Here is a 15,901-nt window from a genome sequence, read left to right on the forward strand (position 1 = left end):
CGTAAACTCTAGTTTTTTGTAAGACAATTATGAAAAGGATCATAAGCACCAATGACCCTAACCAGCAGAAACATCAACCCCCCACAGGTCCCCTATCCCAAACTAGAAGGGTGCCCCCACCCCGCCAACTTTTTGGACCCCGCCCCCAATTTTTTTTTCTTTTTTCTTTTTTGGCAATTGACATTTTTCTGATAACAAGTATCATTATTACTATCGTAGCTTTCAAATGGGAAACTTAAGTCTATTTTTGGATTGAAAAATAAACTATTTCTGTAAAATCTGAGTTAATAAGGGTTTTTGACCATAAACTCTAGTTTTTTGTAAGAAAATTATGGAAAATACAATTCTCTGGTTCAAATGTGAAACTTAACTCCATTCTTGGATCAAAAAATAAAACTATTTCCGTAAAATCTGAGCTAATAAGGGTTTTTGACCGTAAACTCTAGTTTTTTGTAAGAAAATTATGGAAAATACAATTCTCTGGTTCAAATGTGAAACTTAAGTCCATTTATGGATCGAAAAATAAAACTATTTCCGTAAAATCTGAGCTAATTAAGGTTTTTGACCGTAAACTTCAGTTTTTTGTAAGAAAATTATGGAAAATATAATTCTCTGGTTCAAATGTGAAACTTAAGTCCTTTTTTTGATCGAAAAATAGAACTATTTCCGTGAAATCTCAGCTAATAAGGGTTTTTGACTGTAAACTCTAGTTTTTTGTAAGAAAATTATGGAAAATACAATTTGTTGGCTCAAATGTGAAACTTACGTCCATTTATGGATCGAAAAATAAAACTATTTCCGTAAAATCTGAGCTAATTAGGGTTTTTGACAGTAAACTATAGTTTTTTGTAAGAAAATTATGGAAAATACAATTCTCTGGTTCAATTTTGAAACTTAACTCCATTTTTGGATCGAAAAAATAAACTATTTCTGTAAAATCTGAGCTAATAAGGGTTTTTGACCGTAAACTCTAGTTTTTTGTAATAAAATTAAGGAAAATACAATTCTCTGGTTCAAATGTGAAACTTAAGTTCTTTTTTGGATCGAAAAATAAAACTCTCATGGGGGGGGGGTTCTTTTGTTATGTGGGAATATCAATAAAAGGGGTTTTGTTCTCATGCTTTAAGTTATTTCTTGGTGTATGAATCTTTCAGTTGTATATTTTTATGGATGAATTTTAGCTAAACTCTTAGTTGACAGTTCGCGAGTGGCAGACCTGAGTGGAGGCGGAACTTCGAATGTAGGGAGCTTAACTTAACAGTACAAATGGGGAGCTCGCACTAGCAGCCATACTGAGTCGAAATCGGATTGAATAGATTCAAGTTCCCTTGAGAGTGAGTGGATCCAAAAGGACAAGCTATCTCGAGAAATACTAGCATAAAGAGAATAAAATAAGAAGATGATGCATTTATTTACTCACAGAACTGGAACAGAGCTTTGGTATATCAAAACACTTGCAGTAAATGACACTAAGTTAAACTGCTCGCTGGTTCAGTATTATTGTCTATTTAATTCACATAGGATAAAAGGTTGAAAATGAGTCTACAATAAAACTGTCCCGAATCTCAAGTAAAACTCTCATAAGATTCATACAAGATTGACATAAGGCTGGAAAAAGACTCAAAATAAACTCAAAATTGCTAAGTTTGAAAATACTATACTCTGAGATTTTAGCCGAAGGTTACATACGGGCGTTGCTTAAGAGCGCATTATATTGATCCTATTGGTTCAAATTTTTTGTCTTCTATTACTATTGGGCAGTGCTGTCCCAATCAGCTACTCGATTTTAACTAAATTTTGATAGAATTTATGACTCTTTAAAACTTCACTTTGGAATTCTTCCTAGCATGATTCAATTTTTACTTGATACATAGTTTAACATTGTATTTCACGCAAATATTTTCTGAAGCTTTTCCTTGTAATTTATACAATTTTTGGCACATTTTATGTAAATTTCAAACCTAAGATTTAGATTACATGGTTGGTTGCATGTCAAGTGAAATTGGTTATTCTGTATATTTATTTCTGTTACATTCTTTGTGGGAACGATTTTTATATAGGTACAATTGTAATACAATGTTTTACTACTTTTTAAATTTTGCAATTAATTGTTACTTAAATTGTTTGTGTTTATATTCTGGGCCTGTTTACTTGGAAAATTTCGGGGTATTGGAAATTGATTCCATTACATATCATCCTTTCCATTCTTAACGATGTCCTCATCGTTGTGTTACCCTGCTCTTTCTATTCTTTCAAATTTTGATCTCGCTTTCCCCTTTTTTCTTTTTTTACTTGGTATTTGTTACTTGAATTAACTTAGCCTTGGTAAGATATATGTATATTTTTTTGTTTTCATGTCCCGATTGTTTTATAAAACTACGTGTATTAAAACATCACTTTAAAGTCCTCCACCTATACACTCTATTTGACGAAAGGGTCAAAGAGTTTCTATTGACTAACACATTTGACTATATGATTATGTAATAATTATTATCGCCCTCCACCTGATACTAAAATTCCTTCACCTGATATGCTAATAATTCTACGTGGTTCTAACTAATTCAGTTCTGCTTTTGCGACTATTTTATCACTTAAAATGGTACATAGTTCATTTTTCTCTAAACTTGATTATACTTCCACCTGACGCTATAATGATACGATACGTAACTGACTCCAAGAGCACTAATATACATATAAGATAAATGATTGCAAATAAAAGGTTTCACAATATAATTTTTAAACTTGATGTCTGATGGCAACACTGGGGTAATGTACTTACACTTATTTCCGTCTGATTATGAAAAGTTTCTCATTATTCACTAAAGTTATAGTTAGATACATAAAATTCACACTTACTTCATCATTCTACGTGTCTATAATACTCACATACGTTATCACTTAATTTTGGGCTTCCGTTGAACTAATTATTGTGTCGGCTAATTGTTTATAGTTTGTCTTCATGGTGTTTCATCTTTTGGCACTTGTTCCTTAGGATAAGCATTTGAATTGTTCCTAAGTATGACTACTTGCACAAAATTGTCCGTGCGTGGTTTGTCACGTGGTTTGTCCGTGTGACTACCTCGTATTTGACGTGACAAAACAAGGGGCTGATGTTACCGAGTTATTGACGTGTTACTAGATATATAACTCTTGGGGAATTGATTACATCAAATGGGTATTTTGATCGCTGGGCTGGGTATCTCTTATTCTCGGGAAAATCAAATACTCGTACAGTCTGTATTTCCCATAAATTGTTCACGTTCAGTCCTTCTTTTATTTGGACTATGGGCTGTGTTACAACATTTAACGTAAACTATGGTTGAATCAAAATTTGATCCTTGTTTTATGTTCATGCGCATTGTCTTTGATACATCATCATTGAGGGATTAATCGCTAGGCTGGGTATCTCTTCTTGGACACTTTTATTCTCGGGAAAATCTAATACTCGTACAGTCTGTGTTTCCCGTAAATTGTTGACGTTTAGTCCTTCTTTTAATCATGAGGATTAAACAATAATGAATGGTTGGTTCTCTTTTCTTAACACTTCATATTGGGAAAAATTTTGCACGTACAGTTTATATTTCCCACAAAAGTGATTATGTTTGGTTCTTCTTCTCATGGAGGATGGTGCGGTTTTTCAACATCTAACAATGATTGGAATAATTTCAAAACTTAAATTTGGAATCTTGTTCCGATATATTGTCTCTGCTTTGGTCTTTAATCTTCGAGGGATTTACTCCACTGTTATTTTTGGTGTTCTAAACATTAAATCTTAAGGACCTTGCCGTCTAAGGATAGTTATTTGACGGATATTATGCAGTTTTACGACATGACTGGTCGGGGGGGGGGGGGTTTCTACGTAAATATTAGTTCAGATATATATCTATATATAGGGTCCTTGGTTCGCTGATAATGGTTGGGGTAGTGTTACCTTGTACTAGGCTTGGTTGACTTGGATTGTCATCAGGTCATTGTCTTCAGGGTTTTCCTCGGTTAGTACTTTTCGGTGGTTGACGAATGATGAGATTAGATGCTACTGGGTTGTTTCTGTGTTGCTTGCTGGTACACCAATAATTAATCTGCACTGATTACTCTGCTTCCTAGAATATAAATATCTGGGGAGAATCATATGCTCTTTATAATTGCACAGGTTAAAACACATACAGCAATATTACTCAATTTATATAACATTATATGGGGACTATTATTTCAACTAATAGTCGTGATTAGTCGTACTAATAATATCAATTTTTATATGGATAGAGTTAAATTCAAAGACAAGACGAGTAACAACAATCTTCATGCTTTTACATGCATATTGCAATAATACTAGTTTACTATGCTAGGTTGCTTATCTCGTAGTAACCTAGGCCATCATAAGAAAAATGATTATGTTTACGAAAAATAACACAATATAAGATTTTCAGGATATATATATATACATGTATGTATGTGCATTTGGCATATGTTCAATTTTCAATACATTTTAAAATGTTATTCAACATTCATCTACTTTAGCATTTAATTTTCTATTATAAGACTATTTGCGAGGTAGGTTACATGGTTTATAAGAGAGGTCCTGCTTTACTTTAAATTTTCAAATCTTTATTGTTTATGTGCGTCCTTGCCGCTTAAGAAATACATCTTTGCAGCCGCATGGGCTTGCACAAAAAATAAGTGGAAATTGGGGACTGGACAATGCATGAATGAGGACCTCTACTCTCATTCGTTTGATCATGTCCTCCCTTATTTTTTTTTGCTTAAGGGTTATCTGGGAGTTCCGGGTTTAGGTTTTGCATCTCACTCTGCTCGATGTGATCTGACTTTGCTCTTTTATTACGCGTGATTCTCAAAATTCTTCCGTAGTTTAGGTTCAATACGATTCTTATAGAATACGAGATAACGAATATGAATCCTACAGTCAGGAGGATATGCCACCAAAAATTTGTTGAAAATAGTCCGTATCTACTTTCCACATACGTCAATCTTTGGTCTTCATTAGTAAACAGGGGAATTTGAGAGTCTAAGGCTTCTTTGATTTTTGTTAGTGGTGAGGTTCCCTTGACATTCTCTATTTTTGACCATATCGTGGCTTTTACTTCCTCATTTTCAATGTGAGGAATTGTATACGACAAATTGACTGGTTTGAAATTGACCACCTTGGGACTTATTATATTCGTACTCGTGGTTATTAGTGGTGTTTGTACCGTGGTTTCTTTGGTTACTAAGCGACATCCTTGTTTTATGGTTATTGTTCCCATGCCTTGTAATTGTAGTTCAGTTCTGTAGCTTGGATCGATTCTTTCTGTGTTATTATAACATGAGATAGTCCCAACTTTTTCTTTTGGAACAGAAAATAACCACAGGTCATTTCTAAGGTGAATAAATATTTCTCGTTTAGTACTGCTTACTAGCGCTTCGCATGAATTGGGAATTTCTTCTTGTTGAGTCTCTTTTAAAAATATATCTAACATACAAGATCCAGATTCAACGTTATATATTGGCAGGGTTAACTGACATACTAGATTTTTGAATGCTACGCACTCCAAGGTCCTGTGGATTTGCTAAGGCACATTTTCTCCTATCTTGATCGACGAGTAAGTATTCCGCTTCGGGGGTGATAGTCATGAATGAACTAGTATTGCCTATATTGGCTGGAAACGTAGAAATTTTATACAAGTCATATATGGATTGTTGATTTATTAATGGAATTGTTACTACTGCAAATAGTTGTTCGTTTATTTCTGTGATGTGAACCTTTAGCTTGGTGTAATAGTGGAATAAGTTTGCTGCTTCTGGTTCTGTTGGTAGATGCAGTCCGAACGTTAAGTGCATTTTTATTTCATCCAAGATACTTTTTAGGTTCGAAGGATCCACCAGGTCATACGACAAGGTTCCTCCAGTAAGGGCAAATAATGCAAATTCAAATTTGCTGACGTCAGCTGCCTGGTTAAGTAATGACATTGTCACTATGTCTAGTGATACCATGGTGAGGCTCGAATCGGTAATCACACGATCTACTTCATTTTTTAAATAATTCATTATGTTTACTGTCTTTGATATTTTCTTCGAGATTGCCTCAATTTTATCTCTCTGATAATTGGCTATACTGGCTTGTATTTTTTGGACATGTAAGGTCACGTTCATGGCATTATTTAGTTTTCCCACGTTTTCCCTTAGGATATTTAGGTATTCTTCGGTCGATAGCCCAAATAAGCGTGAGGCTAATTCTCCTACGATGGGTATTAGACTAGCTGATCTGCGGTATTTGCTTTTTCGAAAAAATACTTCGAAGATTCTTGTGGTACTTTGCTTTAACTTTTGTATTTCTGTATTGAATAATTCAAACAGTGCTTGGAGTCTCTGTCTATACAATATTAAGAAAGATTGGTGAATCGATACTCTTAGGGCGTTTTTATCATTTAGTTTAGGTAATGGTTCAATATCTTCCTTTGCCGGCTTGTCGGCCATTGCTAATCTTACACAAGTACGTTTACCGTCTATTGTCCAACATTTCTTATGTAGGTAATCGTCTTCTTCCTCCTTCTTATTTTTATTATTCTTTTCTTCTGGTTGAATAGCTTGTATTTTTATCGTTTGTATCTCGGTATGCCTTACTAGGATTCTTGCTCTTAGGCCTATAGTGAATACGCCAATGGGTTGGGTGCGGTAATACGTGGCCACGTCCCTGTTGACCACGTCCATTTTGTAAGTATCGTTGGTCTTAGATAGGTTAGCATGGTCAAATTTCTAGGTGATTCTTTGCTAAGTGCGCTCATTTCTGGAACTGTGCTTGTCGTAGTTTCCGACATTGAAGATTGTATATCTTTTACTGTGGTCTCATATGTAGGCGTGGTTGTCTTGATATCTTTTCTTTTTCTTTCAGTAGGCTTTTTATTCTTATCATTTTGTTGTGTATTTGAGAATTTTAATTCCTTTAGGTTAATAATTTGTCTGATGTCCTTTTCCTTTGTGAGTTTTGATAATATTCGCTTCGTAACATTTTGTTCAGCATGATTTTGCCATAATTCCTTGAGAAAAGTCCATAGGCTCGGTAGTTCATTTAGCATTGCGTAATTTCCATCATAGAGTTTATTTTTCTTGGGAGTTGCTAAGAAGGACCCTGTGGTATATTTTGTCGTAGTACATTCGCTTATAGATCCGTCCACATTACTTAATTCTCTTTTCCTTCTGTTTTCTCTGTTGTTAGTTCCTAGAGCTTTATCGATTTCTGCCATTTTCTTATCAAAGTCATCTATTAAGAATTTTGATTTTAGTCTGGGAAGTACGGGGGGTAGATCTCCTGTATTTTCTTTATGGTGCATGTCTTTAGTTGTCTGCAGGCTTTTGTCCGATTTTAAGAATTGGAATATAGAATCCTTTAATTCATTGGTATTCTTCTCTAGTCTCATTACTTGTAGGAATAGGGCTTCAAACGGCTTTGGATCCAGTTTCATAAATATTTTCCAGGCATTGTGGCTTGCCAGTAACGAATTCTCATGTTTGAAGATTATTCCATGTTTTACGATATCTTGTGCTATAATTTGGGAAATGAAGATTGTTATGACATTTTTTATTCACATCCTTTTTGCTGTTTTTGGAATTAATATTACATTAGACATTATATAGAAAAACTTCTTATGATTGATAATCTAACGAGAACTTAGATTCCTATTCTTTGTTCTTTTTTTTCTTTTAGGGAAGGAGTCAAGGTACTAATTTTGATATTATATTTATACTATTTTATGATAATCTTTGTTGCCCCAAGGAAACAAGGTAAGATTAAGATTCGTGGTCGTACGTTTTGATACTTTGCTTATGGTTAACGTACGGTTGATTCTTAGGCTGGGGGATAGATATTTTAATTACTTTCACACAAGAATGTTTGTTTTAACATAAAAGGTGCGTGGGTTAACTTTAATTATTTCGATTGGGACAGCTTTTTTGATTTCTTGATTACTTTTGATTTTGATTCATAAGTTTTAATTGTTTTAAATACGATTTCTTTTCTTTTGGCTTTATAAGTCACACTTCTTGGATTATATAAATACTGTTTGTAGTATTTAATTTCTTGGAGGGGGTCATGTTTTCCACGGTATTTAACGCAATCTGAATTTCCTTCAATTTTATAAACTAACTTTTGCTTTCTACATTTGTCAAGAAGTAATAAATCTGTCTGACAAGGACCTTTAACATACCAGTACCGAACTTTATATTGTTTTTGTAATTTTCTTATTTCATGTTGAACAAAATGGAGGTACTTGCCCTTTCTGCTGTTGTATTTTATTCCTAGTTTCCGATATTTGGGTGTATTTGCTAAACGTAATCCGAAGATATATGATCCTATGTTGTATTCTCTTAAATCGTATTTGATATCCCACTTTTTCGCAAAAACTTCTTCCCCTTATTTATTCACAATGATCATTGCCGCCGAGTATATAACATTCTCTTTGGCGTGCTTTATACATATAAACTCCGTATCAATAATTGCTTTGGCCATTGTTCTGAAATGAAAGGTAGTTTCTGTTGAATTTTGTCTAGTTATCTTTTTCAAGATTGGTTATAGTCATGGTACACTCTAGGTCGAAGTCAAACTACCTTTTCACCGGCATTTCCTCAATACATCGGGTACTCATTCATTCGATCATAATTCGAGTCATCTAAAGCTCCATATTAACCAATAATGAATATCTACTTTGAGTGGAAAACAAGGTAACTTCGGGTCGAAGTTGAACTACTTTTTCACCGGTGCCACCTTGCACCTGGCTATTTGTGTGTTCGTTATAATTCAATTTCCTAAAGTTCCGTACTCTAGTTTAACGACTTTGCGGTCGTCTTAAAGGTATAGAGACTTTCGAGAAACTACCTTTTTTGTCAACATATTAACAATGTGTTTAGATCCCTTGATATAAATATTAATACTTCATTAGTTAATTTTTATAATGCACTTTTTTTTTAATAACAGTAATCATCAATTTACATAACATAACACTTTAGGTAATATTGGGAGGTTCTTTTAATATTCATTTTAACGAAGTTATTTATATATACCATTTCTTCCACTACTATCGGGTTTTAATTTCAATATGGGTGCATCATCCGGCAGTGCCGCCTTTGATCTTGGAGAAGTAAGCATATCGAGAAGTCGATAATCTTCCCATGACAAAACGTTTGAGCTGAGAAATTTGAGTTCAAATATTATATTATCTTTTCCGCTTTCAGGTATATTTAAGTGCATTAAATACACTAATAATGGATTTGGGATGTGCAGGCCCTCTAGTGTGGCCATTATGTCATTCCTTCGCATATTTTGTCGAATGACTTTCCGGCATAGCTGAGATAAGGATAATTGTTCATTTATTATTCTCACTATGGAAAAGCTTAAGTCTACGTGTGATTGGCAACAGCATAGTTTCTCACGCACGATTACGTCTAACCCAGGGAATATTTTTCTTCCAAAATTTTCGTCTTCTTTGAAGATATTTAGGGCTATTTTCTTTATGTCTTTATAGTCTCTTGGGGTAACTTGAAAAATTGCGGATCCCACTGAAGGATTTATTGGATTTAGATAGGTATTACTTAGACAGTTAACGTGCAAGGCCTTAAGGAAGTCTTCACCTTTTAACACATGTCCTTGGTCTATTACTATGGAGAGAAATTTAATGGGCCAAATTGTAGTTATATTGTTATCATCTTGATCATACCAAACGTTATTGGCGATATAATCAGACAATAAGCTATATTTTGTTTTTGGGACAGTTTGTATTAAAATTCGGAATGCCAAGTTGGCACTTAGTCTGGTGTTTTCGAGTGTTTTTGTCATTGCACCCGCGCTAAAGTTATAATGAACTAAGCTTGCTGTTAATCTTAGGATCATTTTTAGTTCCAAGTTCGTCCTTTGAGATTTCAGAAGATAATATAGTTTTGGCCAGTCGAGATTTTCTACTGTTCTGATAAGTTCCTCTTCTTTCATTAAATTATCAACATGTCCCAATTCTCTTAATGGAGCATTAATGTTGTCTTCACTATGTGTTTTCTTAAGATTCCATGAGGTTATATTTTCTAGTCTACGACTATTTAATTGTTGATGGCTTTGGCATCTTATCATGGTCACTTTTTTTTAATTTATTCTACTAGGTTTTGGGTTAATATAAGCAACATACCCTATGGTTGCTTGCTTCGGCGTTTCCTTTAACCAGTAGTTGAATATTAGTCGCGTACCGCATCTGTAAACGTGTTTTCATATAAAATTTATCAGTAATTATGAAACAAATGATTACTTAATAGTAATATATTTTCAAAATGGTTATAATGATTTAAGGTATAATAATGGATTAGTCAGGTGCTTTCAATTTGATGATATTTGTTATTATTTTTAGCTGTTTTTAGTTGGCTTTTCTAATTTATGGTATTTAACTTTCACTGGTATCCTTGGGTTCCTATTCCTGTTCGAGTTGATTTTCGTAAGGGAATGGTTGTCACAAAAATTGACCCAAAGAATGAAAAGAACTTCGCGTCAACTTCTGGGACACAACTCCCTCGCTATTGAGGCTCCTCTGTCTATTTCTTCATAGTTTCCGTTAAGCATCATTTTTTATTTAAGATAGGGGGGATGAGTTGATTTTCTCATGATAGTCCCACGGACAAAACCATCATGACGAATGGGAATATAAGGTACCACACGTCACGACCACTGACCAACGAGTTCCCAAGTTGTGGGGTCATTCAACTTAACTGTAATTTATAGCCTTTTATTATTCACCGTTCACTTCCTTGTTGGGTAGTAGCTTCTCATAGGTAGCCTGAGACCAGTCGGGAGGCATAGGGATAGTATACACGACTTCCACCCGATTGCTCAAGGCCTCCTACGACTGAGGGTCGATTCATTTGTCAGTTATTTTCTTTATTATGTAGGCACGACTCGTATCTGTATGGCTGTTTTTTCCAGATGGAACGGATACGGGATGATTGAATACCGCCTCTATTCCCCTATGGCCACCGCCTCTCACAATTTAGGGTTCATTTGTCGAAGAAGCTTGGCAGCTATGCCGTAGTAGTGTTTTTGTAGAGTTTTTCTTGTCGAACTTCATTCAATGGCTAATGAAACGAATGATAACCCCAGTTTCGATCAGCCATTAAGTAAATTCTCGACGCAGAATTTCGACACATTGTTGATTCACGTTTCACCCGAAAAGAAGTCTGCCAGAAAGAGTCTCCAGGTTCTACAGGGAGTCGCAAGATCCGATCAGACGTTACAAAACCAAGTCAGCAACAGATCTTACAACGCCCGTATTCCCCTCATTCAGTAACTTGTGTAATTTTTTCTTAACAGAAGGTGAGAGTCAAGTACCCGCACGGTGGGATAATATACACCATGCACATCCTCGGCCCTAACCTCCTATCCTTGTGGGTTCATTCATCTTCGTTATTGTATATCGTATAGACATTTGAATTATTGCTCTTATTCCGTTTTAAGAGTATTTGATGGGGTTGTTTGCTGATTATTATTTTATTTTGCTTTTATGAATTAGAATTTCCATGTATACTGAGCTTTTATTAATTGTCGAAATAAATTTTTTTTTGTTACCATTCGAAGTGTGAGGGGTACTACTACCGATTTTTTTCGCTAAGAGTGTTTTCCCCCTTTTTCTTTTGCGTGGTTTTATGAGAAATTTTAAAAACAAATTAGAACATTTTTCCACCGTCTGAAGTGTGGGGGGGTTTTGGGGGTTACTACTGATTTCTTAGCTAAAAGTACCTTTACATGGTTTTGAGTATGCGTTCAGGCTTAAGTTGTTAACGAAAGGGTTGTTTTATGTTCACTAGTATATTTCAACCAATGCTATAGCTGTCGATCAATCTGAAAAGGTTTTTAAAACTTCACTTAATGTTTAGTTCGGGTAAAAAAAAAATTTCTTAAGTATTTTTACCTAACCAAGCAAATATTCCTTTTTAAGAATCTTTTTAATGCGAATATGGTTGTTTTGTATCCTACCAACGTGAACAGATTTTGTTAAGGCCTTAGTTTGAATATATGAACTTATCTTTTAAGGCTTTTTTTTAATTAGGTCATTAAATTGCAACGCATTTTGATTTACCGTCATACTTTATTCAGCTTTTATTACCTTCCATTAAAATACCTATTGATTTTAGTTTTTTTGGCTTTGCAATCGATTAATCAAAGAAAGTTCATTTATTTTATGCTATAATCGTTTTTTCGTTATATACTTATTCTGAAGTTATCGTTTATGTTGAATTGAGTAAGGAGTTTTTGTTGAAGTTTACTCAAATAATACCTTTTAATATGTAGAAATAAGTTCTTTACTTCAGCGTATTTTAGAATTATTTCCAAATAAAGTGGAATACAAAGGTTTGTTAGTCGAGATTAAGTCTTTCCTTATAAATGAGTTAAAAGAAAAACACATTCACCCTTAGGTGTTAGCTCATTTTTTCCTGTTTCGGAGTTATCGCCACGTGGCAGAGGTATTTATCATCAAGCGCGATATTATCTAAAAGTTTTGTAATTTGTCATAGGGCATATAAATTTAATTCTCTTGTATTTCCTAAATGAAATATAAAGTATATTTACGCTTTTTAGTGCACTCATTGACTGGTTGAAACTAGTTTAAACTAATTTACATGTAATAATTTAACACAAGATATAATTCTTTTGTTATAAATTCGTTGGACATGTCATTGAAAAACATGGGAATCAAATCGAAATGCGTTGTCTAACACTTGTTTGATTTAAGTTTTTTTGAAAGCAAAATCCTTACGCGCAAGGAATTGTCTTAATTGACGGTCTTGTTATATCGTAAAATAAAGTATTTTCAATCATATCCCTACTGGGTTGTTGTAGGGCACGTTATCCCTATTCTGGGGGAGAATAATTAGGAATCGGAGAATTGGCCCGATTTTCGCCTCAAAATGCGCGAATAATTACGTTTAGTCAAGATTGTTTTTGTCAACATTTATTACGTCCCACCATTTTTCTTTTGTGGCAGAGTGCCACATGGCGCAGGTATGATATTATCCAAAATTTTGCAGGGATTTGTTTATTCCTTTTGAATGGAAGTTTTGCCTAAGGTGTAGGAATTTATTTACTTGTTATTTTAACATAATTCCTCATTGAGGGTACTTCTTATTAGTTCCAGCGTTAACTAATTTTGTTTCGTTTTCCACTTTGAATTCTAAGGGTATTAAACCTTTTTTTATATTTGTTTCAATATTGAATGTGCTTAAGATATGGTTTTCGAGCATTCTTCTCAATGACAATAAATTTGAACTTTGTACCGTTCGCTACCTTACGGGACTGGGGTTCCGTTTACCTATTCATAAAATTTATGGTTCCCACTTTCGCTTGATTAATTGAGGTTTACCTTGACTTATTTAAACTTCATATAAATGTTTGCTTTTATTTTAATAATTTTAGTTCAAGTTTGTATGTGCCTTAGTGAACACATATTCTTGAACTTATAATTGACGTGCATTTCGTAAATCTTGACTTGAATAATATGTCGTCAATTATTTTACTTTATATTTCTTCATTGGGGGATAGTTTTAGCAAGGATTTTGGTTGGACCAGTTCATAAGGTTAGTGAGAATTATTAAATATTGTTTTTCACCTTATATGAGCGTTTGTGAGTTAGAATGACCTTGCGGGTTTTATCTATTTTGCGAAAACTGGAATTCACTATTTTTTGTGATTTCTTGAGGACTAGGCTAAAACCATAGGATTATTTTACAGATATTATGGAATATATTAATTTCAAGGGTTCCTTTTTTTTAATGAAAGGGCTTTATTTTGTTACATTAATTTTTCAAGGATTATTTTTTTTCAGGTTTATTATGTATTGTCAGTCTGTTAAAGCACAACGATATTTGCTATATTTTAAGAGACGTTAGCCTAGTTTTATACATTGGTATCATTTCAAATATTATACCTAATTCTTTCATTTATGAGATACTATATTTTGGGATTTCAATTATTGGCCTTATTCTTTTACCCTTTCTGGTAAGCTATCTTAGTAAACTTCTTGTATTATATATATTCATATATAATATACGACTGATGGTGGATAATTTTATCCGAGACGAATTTTGCATTGGCCTCACAGGTTTGTGATTATTTAATTGCGTTACAAAACCTCTCTATAGCTAAGGAATTGTTTGACCTAAGATGGTGGTTTATTTTGTTATGCTTATTGATAGGAGTTGTTTCCTTATACCTAATTGCGAGGTTTATTTTCGTACCCTATGATTCGTTTTAAGATACTTTTGGTTTAATTTGGCGCTGCAGTTGTTAGGCTGTTTTAGCTAACGATGATAAGATTAATGGTTTAGTTAGCTAGGTATTGGTTGCAAATTTAGTTTATGGTAAAACCCTTTGTGGCAGCAAAATTTCCTATAAAGGGCCATCATGGTTGTTTATGGTACAACCATTTGTGGTAGCAAAATTTCCTATAAAGATTAAAAAAAGGTTGATCAATACTTGTCATTTTTCTTACTTTAGATTCTTTTATTCGTGACTTGCAGATGCGATATTTTAGAATTTTGTTAACTAATTTTACGTATTTTTTTTTATTGAAGGATGGTTTACTTTGTCTGTCGAGACTGTTTAATTTTCACGAATGATACGTTATTAACTACTATATTACAGGGATCATTTATCAGAATAATTTTATTTATGGTTTTGTCACACTTGGCTTAAAGATATGTTAATTGGCATTCAACTATGTTACCAACGAAATTCAACTAAACAAATTGGTCAATAGGTTAGACCATAAGAGTTCCCCTTTTTGGGTTTTCGTATGTTTTTTTTGTGTTTGACGGGCCTATTTTTATGACTCAAGAATTACGATGCATAGCGAGGTTTTGTTTGTTTCTGTGAATATGCCTCAATATGGATTATGTCGCATTTCTATGGGTCAAAGTTTATGCACCAAGACCGGCATTTTAAATTCTACAATTTTAGCTTATTTTTTCCTTTCAAGGTTACAAGGATTTTGTTTTGCGTTATTTCTTTGGCAATTAATTTTTTTGTTCATTTAGGTTTCGGAACGGAATTGTATATTATTTTTATTCATTTTGGCTTATATCACACCAATCTGTAATCAATATATGATCAAACATATGGTTAAGGATATATCAAAAGTACTAATTTTTGAGATCAAACCATATTTTTGCGCAAAAGGACCATTAATCACAGGTGTGCAATTAGCTCAGAGTTCACAACAGTACACGGGTCAACTATATTATTTGTTAATAAAAGGATGTGATGTGAAAGTAGCTTATCTCGAGGACATTGGTGCTTAAGTGATCTGACTATACTACGATAAATCTTAGTGGTTTTAATTATGTTTGGAATCATGGGTGTTAATTTCTTATCATATCTACGCTTTACAAAGGGTTATTCGAATTGAATAAGTAATCCTTAACATTGACCGAAGTGGTATTTGCTTAGCAAAATTTGCGAGAAGGGAATTTATTTATTTATTTTTTTTTTTTTAGTGGTTTGTAGGGTTTGTTTAAATAATTGAATTTATTTAAAGGCTTAGATGAACTTTTTTTTGCTGGTAAAGGATGGTCCTCTTTTGATAACCCAATCTTCATACCACCACACATCCCACATGCGGATTATATATTCGCCATGTCATCAAGAAAAGGTCGCAATTGTACTTATAACTATTACCAATCGGCTAATTTTTGCCAAAATCTTTAGTTCTAATATTGACTTGAATGTTTTTGGAACAGATTTTCTGGAACAGATTTTTTTTCTTTTAGTAGGCTTACATGGACAATTTTTGAAAGATTAATCAGGCCAGCTTTTGTTATCTAGATTGACAGAAACCCTATATCTATGATTCGGTTAATTATTATACCCCATATGTAGGTAAATCAT

The 15,901-nt window shown here is 33.6% G+C and overlaps 1 protein-coding gene and 1 pseudogene across 1 annotated transcript in view; one reads left to right on the plus strand and one right to left on the minus strand.

Moving 5' to 3' along the window:
• Positions 1-15,901, plus strand: part of LOC148948156 (uncharacterized) — a 165,059-nt gene that overhangs the window by 130,488 nt on the left and 18,670 nt on the right. The gene's annotated exons all lie outside the window — the stretch shown is intronic.
• On the minus strand, positions 5,842-6,705 carry LOC148948159 (uncharacterized; annotated as a pseudogene).

This window comes from Artemia sp. Qi Xiang Cuo, chromosome 10, assembly GCF_049724085.1.
Source record: "Artemia sp. Qi Xiang Cuo chromosome 10, ASM4972408v1, whole genome shotgun sequence".
In the NCBI taxonomy this organism is placed as follows: Eukaryota; Metazoa; Arthropoda; class Branchiopoda; order Anostraca; family Artemiidae; genus Artemia; species Artemia sp. Qi Xiang Cuo.